Source organism: Vulpes vulpes, chromosome 13, assembly GCF_048418805.1.
Source record: "Vulpes vulpes isolate BD-2025 chromosome 13, VulVul3, whole genome shotgun sequence".
In the NCBI taxonomy this organism is placed as follows: domain Eukaryota; kingdom Metazoa; phylum Chordata; class Mammalia; order Carnivora; family Canidae; genus Vulpes; species Vulpes vulpes.
The window spans coordinates 72,116,663-72,128,910 of NC_132792.1; the positions used below are offsets into that span (position 1 = coordinate 72,116,663).

General features: G+C 39.3%; 1 protein-coding gene across 2 annotated transcripts in view; it reads left to right on the top strand.

The window, feature by feature from the left end:
- Positions 1–9,829, top strand: part of TMEM68 (transmembrane protein 68) — a 98,048-nt gene extending 88,219 nt beyond the window's left edge. For both annotated transcript variants that reach the window (XR_011996656.1, XR_011996655.1), the window contains 6 exons: positions 1,978–2,091; positions 3,151–3,293; positions 5,283–5,377; positions 6,288–6,339; positions 6,522–6,676; positions 9,128–9,829. The gene's annotated coding sequence lies outside the window, so the exon portion shown is untranslated. The remainder of the gene's footprint in view (positions 1–1,977; positions 2,092–3,150; positions 3,294–5,282; positions 5,378–6,287; positions 6,340–6,521; positions 6,677–9,127) is intronic.
- The last annotated feature ends 2,419 nt before the right edge of the window (positions 9,830–12,248 follow it).

Below are 12,248 nucleotides of genomic sequence, written 5' to 3' on the forward strand. Positions count from 1 at the left end.
CTGGAGAATATTATAAATATTTCCCCTCCAAATTTTTGGCTCGACATGGACTCTCTGTTAGCTTGAAAATAAACAAGAGATAGACAAACCAAGCCCTAAAATGACCAGGTTATGAATTGTCATATGAAATAGAATTTGGAAGTGGTCATCACTGATTTTATTTAAATCTATCACTTCTCCCAAATAAAATATAATAAATTTCGTCTGAGAGGCTCTAAGTTTGGGCATCTGAAATACATTGATGGCAAAATGATGGGCCAAGTTACCTGTTCGCAAATTTTGTCAGTGAGATTGGAGAAGCATAGAATTTTTTAATGACACTCTAAAGTCTTCCTTGTTCTAGTTTTATAACTCAGGGAAACAAAGTGCCCTGAGCTTTGCACACACCTCCTTCATTTCATCTGATAATGCATCCTCATTTATATAATTAATTAGACACTAAAGTTAATTAAAATACCTGATGAATACTTCCTGCCACCGGAGCTCCTTATGGTCTGTTATAATTGATGGCTATTTTGTTTGTTCATAATAACTCTGTTGGAGTGTCCTCTCTGGTTGGACTCAGGGTAATTTTTCTAGGTTAGATTTAGATCTTTATAAGACAACTTTTTTCCTGGATGAATCTCACATGGAAGAATAGCCAAAGAAAGCAAGCTAAACAAGTGCTTTTGTGGCTAGACCCCAACTTTCTGGCCTTTCTCCTTCTTATGATTCCACTTAGGAACACACTGGTCTCGTCCATATTTAATTGGGAAAATTCTTTACTCTCCTAAACTACTGACCCATTTGGGACATTCATTCTGAAGATAGCAATTTTTCCTTGACAAATTACTAGTTTCATTTCTCAGTTAATAAATAGCCTTTGAGAACTTATTTAATTTGTGATTGGTGTTGTAGAAAAATAGGTAAAGGACTAGATTCATAATCTTTGCCTTTGAGTTTGGACAGGAACTCATTAGTATTAAGTCACACAAACTGACTATATATTTCAGTTGCTGATGTGTACATATAACTTGAAAATTAACACTATTGTGAGATCCAAAACTAGCTGGAAGGGGAGTCTACTGAGGAGTTATATCAGTATAAGTAATTTAAAAGAGGAATATATTTTGCTTTTATACCCCTTATGAAATATGTACATTCATGATTTGAAACACTTTCAGATGCATTAGGACTCTAAGGTCCTATTTGCCAAAGATATAGGTTTATACTCACAAGTAGAAATAGTTTCAAGAGTTGTCCTCCTCTATAAATACTGTTAGAAAGAATTGTTTAAAACCAACTATCAATACTTACAGGAAATGCCTTTCAAAATTTAATTGGCTTATCATCAACCATTATGTGTAGTTGGATAACTCATTTAGATATCTAGGAGTACATTTTTCAACTAATTTTGCCCTGAGGCTTTACCAAGACACTGCTTAAAATTAATTGTTTCATGAGTGTATCATTGAGAAATTTGTTTATTTATTTTAAATATTTTATTTATTTATTATTCATGAGAGATAGAGAGAGAGAGAGAGGCAGAGACACAGGCAGAGGGAGAAGCAGGCTCCATGCAGGGAGCCCGACATGGGACTCGATCCCCGGTCTTCAGGATCAAGCCCGGTGGAAAGCAGCGCTAAACCACTGAGCCACCCGGGCTGCACTCATTGAGAAATGTTTAATAGTGAAATAGAGAAGCTTGTATTTTTCTAGACCAAAATGATATCAGGGATGTTCTCCAGTGTGGAATTTGGGGACTTGGACTTGAAACAGGCACAGGACTCTTTTGAAGAAATGTTGACCTTAACTTGGAAATGTTCCTCCTTGTCAATCTGCTAGTCCAATGTGAGTCTGATTATGGTTTTCATTATTTATAAGATGACTCAAATCTTTAAAAAATATATAGTTCTTATTAAAGCTTGTAGCAAGAATATGTACTCCGGGCTCTCCTTAGCAAATATAGCCTTGAACATAACCCACTTCCCTTTACAGGTCCATGTTAGGCAGAAAGAGGGATTGATTCTCAAGGAGCTATAGTTCGTCCATCCTTCTTAGATCTGTATTTCTCAAAGTGAAATGAAATCACTGAGGAGCTCCTTAAAAATGGTAAGGCCTGGTCCTGAATCTGAATCTCTGGAATGGGACCAAAAACCTGCAGTAAACCAGCAGCTTTATACTCTGTCTGCATTGAGACCCCACACACTCCACAGCTAAATCTATCTGGGACCAAGCCAGATCTGAGAAGCATTTGTACCGAATTGTGTTCTGGCATAAAGCCCTCAGAGACCTTGGAAGAAGCAGTCATGTAGGGAAAGCATCCAGTTTTTTGAGGAGCTACGGCTATTGTATGAGCCCTCTACCCTCTACTATCAGTGTGATGGGCCCCTGCCTAGAGTGGGAGAACTGGGAAATCTTAACTCCCCTCTTTGGCCGAGACTTCTTCACTTTTTATTCTGCATTGGACCCCAAAAGTCTCCAGTATGTCTTTTAGTCTAATCATTAAATAGAAATGCAGTATTACCATAATTATTGTAGGGATATTCTTCAGGATGCTATCCACTGTGTCACTTGATGCCTGGTACCTTCACTCAGTGTCACCTGGGATAATTTCCCTTAGTTCTTGCTGCTGCTACTGAAAACTATAACCTCTTAGGTAAATAATATTTGTTTTGTCTTTTGGACAATGTGAATGTTGCCAACTGCTCATGTTTTTGGCTTTTGTTTTGGTAACTGGGCAATTCAGCATTAAACATGTGGGCCACTTTTAATAATGAACTGTGCAGGCCATTATGGCACATATTTCTGTACGCTGACTTCTCTGCTTATCTGTGTATGTGACACCACTTGCCCTCTGCCATGGTTTTTTAAACTTTGGGGTAAAAATCTTTTAATTGTTCTATGTATATTTTTTGATTCTTTAAATCCTTAAGGAATGAAGATATAGATTCAATAAAAAACAAAACAATTACAGTAATCCTCCATTATCCACAGGGGATACATTCCAAGACCCTCCAGCATATGCATAAAATCATGGACAGTATTGAACTCTATATAAATTATGTTTTTTCCTATACATATATACATACCTATGATAAAGTTTAATTTATAAATGAATAACAATCTCTCTTTCTCAAAATATCTTGTACTGTACTCACCCTTCTTGAGATGATGCAAGATGATAAAATGTCCACGTGATGAGATGAAGTGAAGTGAATGACATAGGCACTGTGACAGAGCTTTAGGTTACTCTTGACCTTCTGATATGACAGAAGAAAGATCATCTGCTTCTAGACCACGGTTGACCACAGGTAACTGATAAGAGGAGCCTGCTGTAATATGTAAAACATTAATTTTTTTTAAAGGATTTTATTTATTTAAAGAAAGAGAGAGAGCATGTGCTTGTGCACATGATGGAGCAGAGGAAGAAGGAGAGAGAAAAAAATCTCTAGTAGACTCCCTGCTGAGCAAGGAGATGGATGAGGGACTCGATCTCAGGACACTGAGATCACGACCTGAGCTGAAATCAAGAGTTGGATGCTTAACTGACTGAGTCACCCAGGCTTAGGTTTTTGTTTTTATTGTGTCTTGCATATAAAAGGCATTTCATAAAAATCTGCTAAATTAATAAGTGGTGAGTTCTAGAAGGTATGTAAAGGAAATCTGGACATATGCTATTTTTGCAGAGAATATAAGAATAAAACTAACAGTTAATAATAGTAATAATAGCCAATAGCTGTTGTGAGCTATGTGCTATAGACATGATCTTGCTTGATCGTCACAAGAGATAAATGAGATAGGTATAACTAGTACATATAAGGACAGTGAGCCATAGGGCAATGATTTTCCCAGGTCACCAGAGGGTAAGTGACAGAGCAGGAAGTTTTGGGTATGTCTTCTTGCCAACCTTTGGTTTAGTGGCTACAGGACTTTGGTTGAACCCAGTGGCTGCAGACTTTGACTTCTCCCCACTTTGTTCCAGGTGTTAATTTGTCCTAACTAACTTAGACTTTAGATGAGGTTGTCTTGTTCTCTGAGATCAAGGCAAGATTAATATAAACTCTTGCCTTACCTCCTGGACAAAATCCAACATCTTCCCCCAAATCTTTGCAGATTCCCAGAGGCTTTTATACCCAGTCAATTCTGGCTCAAAGTTGCTGCTTTGATGCCGTTCTCAAACTTCTCTGGGTCTCTCCCATTCAGCTATTCTCTTCTCTCTGTTCTGTGCTGTTGCAAAGTAGAATTTGGTTTCTTTGGCTGGTTTCAACAAGCCCCCTATAGTGATACACTTGTGTCTGGCAGATTTTAGGAAGGTTTGAGGAGACAAACATCATTTAGAGACAAAATCCGAAAGCATTTAATATTGATCATTGGATGCTCCTCTTCTTTTATGTTCCTTAGCTAGCTTGCCATAGGAGATTGCTCGTTGGTCAGTTTCTCCAGCAGGTGCCAGGCTTGGGCTCAGCACTTCTCTCTTCTCTCTACCCAGTAGCTATCCAGCCTAGACAGCTGGAGTTGGAGGTGTGGGTGTGTAGAAGGCATTCTATGGTGTGTGAGAGTGGAGAGCTTTACAGTGGCCCATTTCAAAACCACCAACTCTTAGACCAGTTGATTTGCCTGAAAAGGTCCTCATAGTTTAGATGTTTTCTCACTTCTTCTTTGCCACCTCCCCTTTCGTAAGGATCCCCTTTCTTGCTTTCCAGAGGAATAACATATCTCTCCCCCCATCCCAAATTTTATTATAGTACATTGCTTTCAAGTGTTAAAATCTTTGCACAAGGGAACCATTTGAAATATTGATGTGTCTAAGAGAGTGATAGATTCTAGTGAGTGGTTAGCTATTCCTTTATAGCTTGGGTGGTTTCCAGTTCTTGGCTTATAGCAAATTTGAAGGAGAACTTGATTGAGTTGTCAGCTGATAGATCATTTAAAAATACATTTTGAGGATACATAACTATGCTAATTTGGGGAAATATAACTCAGGGAGAATCCAGCAGTTGAGTGATGTTGCTATACTAAAATGCCTTCACTACCATCTACTTATTTAGGTGAGTAAAGCTTTTTCAGCATTTTCATCTATAAAAAAAGACAAGTCATGGTGAAATTAGTGGTGTGTCCTGGGTCTTTTTGGCAATAAGTGTAGTCATCTAAGGACATAGGAACTCCAAAAAAGAACTGTACCAAATATGCAAAGCTAAACATTTCCAATTTTTCTTTTACTTTTCATGTAATATACAGGCATGCCCTGTTTTATTCCATTTTGCTTTATTGCTCTTTGCATGTATTGTGTTTTTTCACAGATTGAAGGTTTGTGGCAAACCTGCATTAAAACACGTCTACAGACCTCATTTCTCCAACAGCATTTGCTCACGTCATGTCTTTATGTCACATTCTGGTAATTCCCACAATATTTTAAACTTTTCATTATTATCAGATTTTTAATGGGGGTTTGTGACTAGTGACTATGACTCACCGAAAGCTTAGATGATGGCTCACCTTTTTATTTGGCAATAAAGTATTTTTAAATTAAGGTATGTACTTTTTATTTTAAGACATGATGCTATCACACACTTAATAGACTATGATTTGGGGTGAACACAACTTTTATAGGCACTGGGATGCCACAAAATTCACTGGACTCACTTTATTGTGATATGTATTTTATTACAGTGGTTTAGCCAAACTTCAATGTCTCCAGTTAGAGGAAATCCAATCATTTTCCTCAGTGGTGTATGCTTAATAACGGTAATGATAAGTCAACCCACACACTGAAAAAAAATGTAGAACGTTAGATTCATTGGAAATAAGCAAGTAACCAAATTCAAGTATTAACTTTCATTTATTTATGGTAATCCATAATAAGGCTTTCAAATATGAAATTTGAATAGAACACTATGGAAGAAGTGAAATGGAAATCCAAGCTTTAGGAAAAAACATAACAAGAAAGGATAAGATAAACAGAAATGTAAAAAGAAATAAGCAAATTCTACTACTTTCTTCCTGTAAACTCAGTAGATTATCTTGAACAGGCTCTAGTGCAAATGTGGCCAAACCACTTTGGAAGATCTGGCTATCATTCAGTGGGCAGGGCGCTCCTCCTGTGTACAAGAGGATGGGAGACAGTATGAGGATGATTGATGATTATATTCCTGCACGAGTCGTTGCCATGGTTTGGGTGTTCTGTATACACTGACCTTAGAGTTATTACTCAGTTTTTTTTTTTTCAATGTAGTTACTCTTCACTGAAAAACAAAAATGCTTTCTGAGTACTAACCAATAAAACTAATCTTATCTCTTCTTCCCAGATGGTGCAATAAAGACCTAAAAATATCAAAGAAGTTTTCTAAAACATTACAAGTAAGTGGAAGAAAGAGGAATAGGGGACCTTAACTCCTCATTCTAGGATTAGTAGACTGCAATTTGTGACTGCAGGTGTGAGGTGAGGTACATAACTTGAAGATTATCGCAGTATGGTGGCTTATCGTGACTTGTTAAAGTAGACTGATGAATAACAAGCTCTTTCTTTTGACATTTTCTAGAATGGCCTTTTGAAATGGACCCGATGAAGTTTGTCCTTGCCAGGTCTCCTGTACCCTTTGCCCAGTGCTCCCATGCCTGTCAAATATGTCAAAAACAGAGGGGATTTTCATCAGTTGTGTTGGCTCCTTCCTTCACTTCCTGGAACTCATGTGAGGTGAGCATGTCAGCACCATAGAGGAAGCCATAGGAACAGGAGAGGAGAGGGGAGCAATGGCAACCCCTAGTCAGGGAAGGCACTTCTGTGGGGACATGTTCTTGTCAGATTCAGATTCAGAAAAATGCCTTGCCCTTGTCTAGGTCCCTCATGAAACCCCGAGGACACAAACACCTGTAAATTTGGGGGCTGGCGGCTGTCATGTCCACATGTCTAAGTTAACATCACATCCATTGCAGCCCGTTTGAGACAAGAGGGAATCTTTGAGTTTGAGGGGGCTGGAGTGGGAAATGAAGGTCTGGGTAATGGACGCGATCTCTAGTTTTTCCCCTTGCAATGTTAGCTTACATATCATAAAATCCACTCTTTAAAAGTATGCAATTCAGTGGTTTTTAATGTATTCTGAATTGTGTGACTGTCACCACAGTCTAATTCCAGAACATTTTCATCACCTCGGAAGGAAATCTCATGCCCATTAGCAGTCATCCCCCAATCCTCCCTCCAGCCCCTGGCAATCATTTTTGTCTCTATGGACTTGTCTACTTTGTCTGTTTTGGACATTTCAAATGAATGACTTTTATTTGAGTGTGACTTTTTGTGATTATAACATTCTCAAGGTTCTTCCATGTTCTGGCATCTTTCAGCCCTTTTTTCTTTCTTTCTTTTTTTTTTTAAAAAACTATTTACTTATGAGAGACACAGAGGGAGAGGCAGAGACATAGGCAGAGGGAGAAGCAGGCCCCATGTAGGAATCTGATGTGGGACTCGATTGCAGGACCCCAGGATCACGACATGAGCCAAAGGCAGATGCTCAACCACTGAGCCATGCAGACAACTCTACTTTGTTCTTTTTAATGGCTAATATTCCACTGTATGTCTATACTACAATTTGTTCATCTCTCCATCAGTTGATGGGCATTTGGGTTGTTTCCATGTTTTGGCTATCACAAATAATGCTGCTATGAACCCTGGCAGAAAAGTTAATAGTTTTTTAAAGTACATGTAATTGAGAGCTCATTTTAGTTGAACAAATGCTGACAGGCTTGTCAAGAGTCCTTGATACCATACCTTACACTAGTCTGGCTAGTCCAAAAGCCATGGTAGATTAAGAGTAAGACATAACAGAAGTATTTTAGTATGCATGAAGGATGTGAACATGTTTATTTGCCTAGTCTCATCTACATATTTTCAAATCATATTTACAAATTTCGTTCAAAAATGTTGTTGGCTGACTATATCTTCATTGTCATGGCCATATCACATTTGTATTTTAGAAATATCTCCCGATATATAAAGTTGTCTGTGGTTTGATTTCAACCTTATTCACCAGCCCAGTGGTTCCCAAACTAAGCACTGAGTGCCTTTGGAGACTGCAAGAAAATTATTTTTTAAAATATATTTTTTATTGAAGTTCGATTTGCCAACATATAGTATAACACCCAGTGCTCATCCTGTCAAGTGCCCCCCTCAGTGCCCGTCACCCAGTCACCCTATCCCCCTGCATCCCCTTCCACTACCTCTTGTTCATTTCCTAGAGTTAGGAGTCTCTCATGTTTTGTCACCCTCTCTAATCTTTCCCACTCATTTTCCCTCCTTTCCCCTATAATCCCTTTCACTATTTACTATATTCCCCGTATGAGTGAAACCATTTGATGCTTGTCCTCTGATTGGCTTATTTTACTCAGCATAATACCCTCCAGGTCCATCCAGTTGAAGCAAATGGTGGGTATTTGTCATTTCTAATGGCTGAATAATATTCCATTGTATACATAAACCACATCTTCTTTATCCATTCATCTTTCAATGGACACTGAGGCTCCTTCCAGTTTGACTACTGTGGACATTGCTGCTATAAATACTGGAGTGCAGGTGTCTCAGCTTTTCACTGCATCTGTATCTTGGGGTCAATCCCCAGTAGTGCAATTTCCGGGTTGAAGGGCAGGTCTATTTTTAACTCTTTGAGGAACCTCCACACAGTTTTCCAGAGTGGCTGCACCAGTTCACATTCCCACCAACAGTGCAGGAGGGTTCCCATTTCTCCACGTCCTCTCCAACATTTGTTGTTTCCTGTTTTATTCATTTTCGCCATTCTCACTGGTGTAAGCTGGGATCCCACTGTGGTTTTGATTTGTATTTCGCTGATGGCAAGTGATGCGGAATATTTTCTCATGTGCTTGTTGGCCATGCGTATGTCTTCTTTGGTAAAATTTCTGTTCATGTCTTTTGCCCATTGCATGATTGAATTGTTTGTTTCTTGAGTGTTGAGTTTAATAAGTTCTTTATAGATCTTGGATACTAGGCTTTTATCTGATATGTCATTTGCAAATATCTTCTCCCATTCTGTAGGTTGTCTTTTGGTTTTGTTGACTGTTTCCTTTGCTGTGCAGAGCCTTTTTATCTTGATTAAGTCCCAACAGTTCATTTCTGCTTTTGTTTCCCTTGCCTTCATAGGTGTATCTTGCAAGAAGTTGCTGTGGCCAAGTTCAAAAAGGGTGTTGCCTGTGTTCTCCTCTAGGATTTGGATGGATTCTTGTCTCACATTTAGATTTTTCAACCATTTTGAGTTTATCTTTGTGTATGGTATAAGAGAATGGTCTAGTTTCATTCTTCTGGATGTGGCTGTCCAGTTTTTCCAGCACCATTTATTGAAGAGACTGTCCTTTTCCAGTGGATAGTCTCCTCCTTTGTCAAATATTAGTTGACCATAGAGTTGAGGGCCTATTTCTGGGTTCTCTATTCTGTTCCATTGATCTACTGCAAGAAAACTATAGGGGCAGTGCAGGAATGTTTTAAATTTATGAGTTCAAGATATTCTAAACTAAGTGCTACTAGTTAAGGACAGGCTACAGTTTCAACATTAGATGGTGACACAATCTGTTGAATAAATATCTTTGTGAAACTGGGATGTTGGCAGGAGCTCTGATAAAGTGCCAAATACTGCATGAAAACCAATGTGGAACGGGAAGCAGCATGGCTGTGTTCAATCTGATTCAAAGATCTGAGAGGCTCTAGGGTAGCCCGCCTGATACACACATTCCCCAAATAAGTAATTGTAGTTCTTTAAGAATGAAATAAATATTTTTTCTTTGTTGCAACTTAAATGTTATTTGAACTAAACATTAAATAACTAAATAAATCATTTGGATTAAATGCTATTTCATAAATGAAGCTTTTAGATATTCCCTTTGGCCTCAGGGTGCCCTGAAAAATGGCTGAGATATGTAAGTTGCAATAAACCAAGATGTTTGGGACCCTTTGTTCCAATCTCTTCCCTTAGTTTCTCATGTTTTCTTTGTTGAACTCTCAGTGTTTCTAAAGTATATCTTGTTCTTCATGGGTCCATGTCCTTGCATGTGTCTCTTTGACCTGGAGTTCACCCCTTATCTCCATTCTTCTTCTACCTGGAAATTTTTTTTTTAATTTTATTTATTTATTATAGGCACACAGTGAGAGAGAGAGAGAGAAGCAGAGACAGAGGCAGAGGGAGAAGCAGGCTCCATGCACCAGGAGCCTGACGTGGGATTCGATCCCGGGTCTCCAGGATCGCGCCCTGGGCCAAAGGCCGGCACTAAACCGCTGCACCACCCAGGGATCCCTACCTGGAAATTTTTTTTATAACCCTTGGAGACTCTTCTCAAATATCCTCTCCTCTGGGAAGCCTTCCCAGACCTCTCCAGGTGTGCTCACTTACCGAATTTTCAATGTTTCCAGGATGTCTAGTTTATTCTTTCACTTTCTGCCCCCTCAAATTTCATTGTGCTGAAATCTGTCTGGGTTACTGGACTTCCTTTCTGAGTTCCACAATCACAGAAACCACATCTTAGCAGCTCTGTGTCTCCAGCACAGCACCAGGTGCCTTGTGACAGACCGGTTAGCTGCATGAGTAGACTGAAAGCTAACACAAGATATCTATCAAACTACCCTCTCTCTTTCAGAATGCACGTCCCCCCCCCCCCCCCCACTGGAAGCAATTTACTATGGTAATATTGGAGAGTACTGTAAATAATCCTGATTGCAGTGCCCAGAAAGCTTTATAATCAGAGAGACCACGTGAATACAAACTGTGACCGTTTCAAAGGCAATTTCCTGACCACCACCTCAAAGCACATGTCAGACACAAAAGTTGTGCCAATCTACGAGCTCCAATTGAAATGATAGAGTTCACTGCAAGTTCAGCCTGAATTGGGCTTAAATGAAATGAAATTGATAGCAGATGAAAGCTCAACAGGTTGCAGAATAATTATATACTTGTTACGATGTTCTCACTAATTGGAGCACTAGCTCAGTGAACCTCATCTTCTGGAACTGCTACTGGGGTAACTGGCAGACACATCTGTTTGGTACGAATCTGCATATTTGCTCATTTGCCAAAAATGTAAAGTGGAGCCCTGAATTAGTTTCAGTTCGCTTCATCACTTCCAAGCTGAAGAATCAGCGGAATATATCACAGTGCTTCCCCCCTCCCCTCGACATGCCAGATTACATCCACAAGTGAACGTTCACAAAAGGCAACCTTAAGAAGCAGGCTGTCTGCAATGGTGATGGACAGAGACGCCTACACCCTCTGCATGAACATGTACTGCTCTCATTTATCTAACTAGGGGCCCCGTGCTCATACCAAAGGGACGGCTGATAAAAAGACACTCTCGAGAAGCTCTTATTTTCAAGATGAAGGTGAAACTTGTATTTTCTTAAAGGAAGGCCCCTTTGGCTCATACTTCATTCCCTTTGGCAATGTGTGCATTCATAGATAAGTATTTTCCTCGTGTCTTCAAACGTTGTGCTTCTAACCGAATTAAAGTTCAACCTTCATTAATCCCGGTGGGGTTCTCTCTAAAATAACTTGTCGCAGTTACTTTAATGTCCTGTTCATTTTATTTTATCATGGTTCTCAAATTATAGTAATCCTCCCAACCCTTAGATTCAGTATAAAGCAATTTCATGTTTATATTGTACTTGGCAGACTCAGGTTATCTTCAAATATTCTACAGAAATAAAACTATCAGTCCACAGAGAAGTAATCACCTGGTGGAGATGAAAATGCTTTAAAAAGAAAGGGTTTCCTCTTCCTCTTTAAAATATCAATTGCAATGACGTCTCACGTTGCTCCTCGTGGTTAATATTTTTGGAACCTTTATTTCAGAGCATAAGGAGCAGTGAGTGACTGAGTCACTTTTGAGAGAGAAATTCATTTACAGGTTATGTCTTGAGTTTGCAGGGCCGGCTCCCCAAAACCGCTTCCAGAGAGACCGAAGCTCCTCCTTCCCTGGCTCCTACCTGTTTCCTCAAACTGGCACCACGTGTCAAGGATCAACTGGATCCTTTTTTGTACCAGACACTTTCCGCTTGTTTAGCAGTGAAGAAGACAGACAATCTAATGGGAGACACAGAATGAAAGTAACTTACCCCATAGTATCAAGATCATTATGCAGTGATGATAAAAATTGCAATAAGGTGCTGAGAAAAGAACAATCTCTGGATATAGGGGCAGTGCTGGTAGTTAGGGAAGGCTTTTCTGAGCAGGTGTCAGATGAAGCCCAAGATGAGAAAGAGTGCACCTTGAAGGCACTGG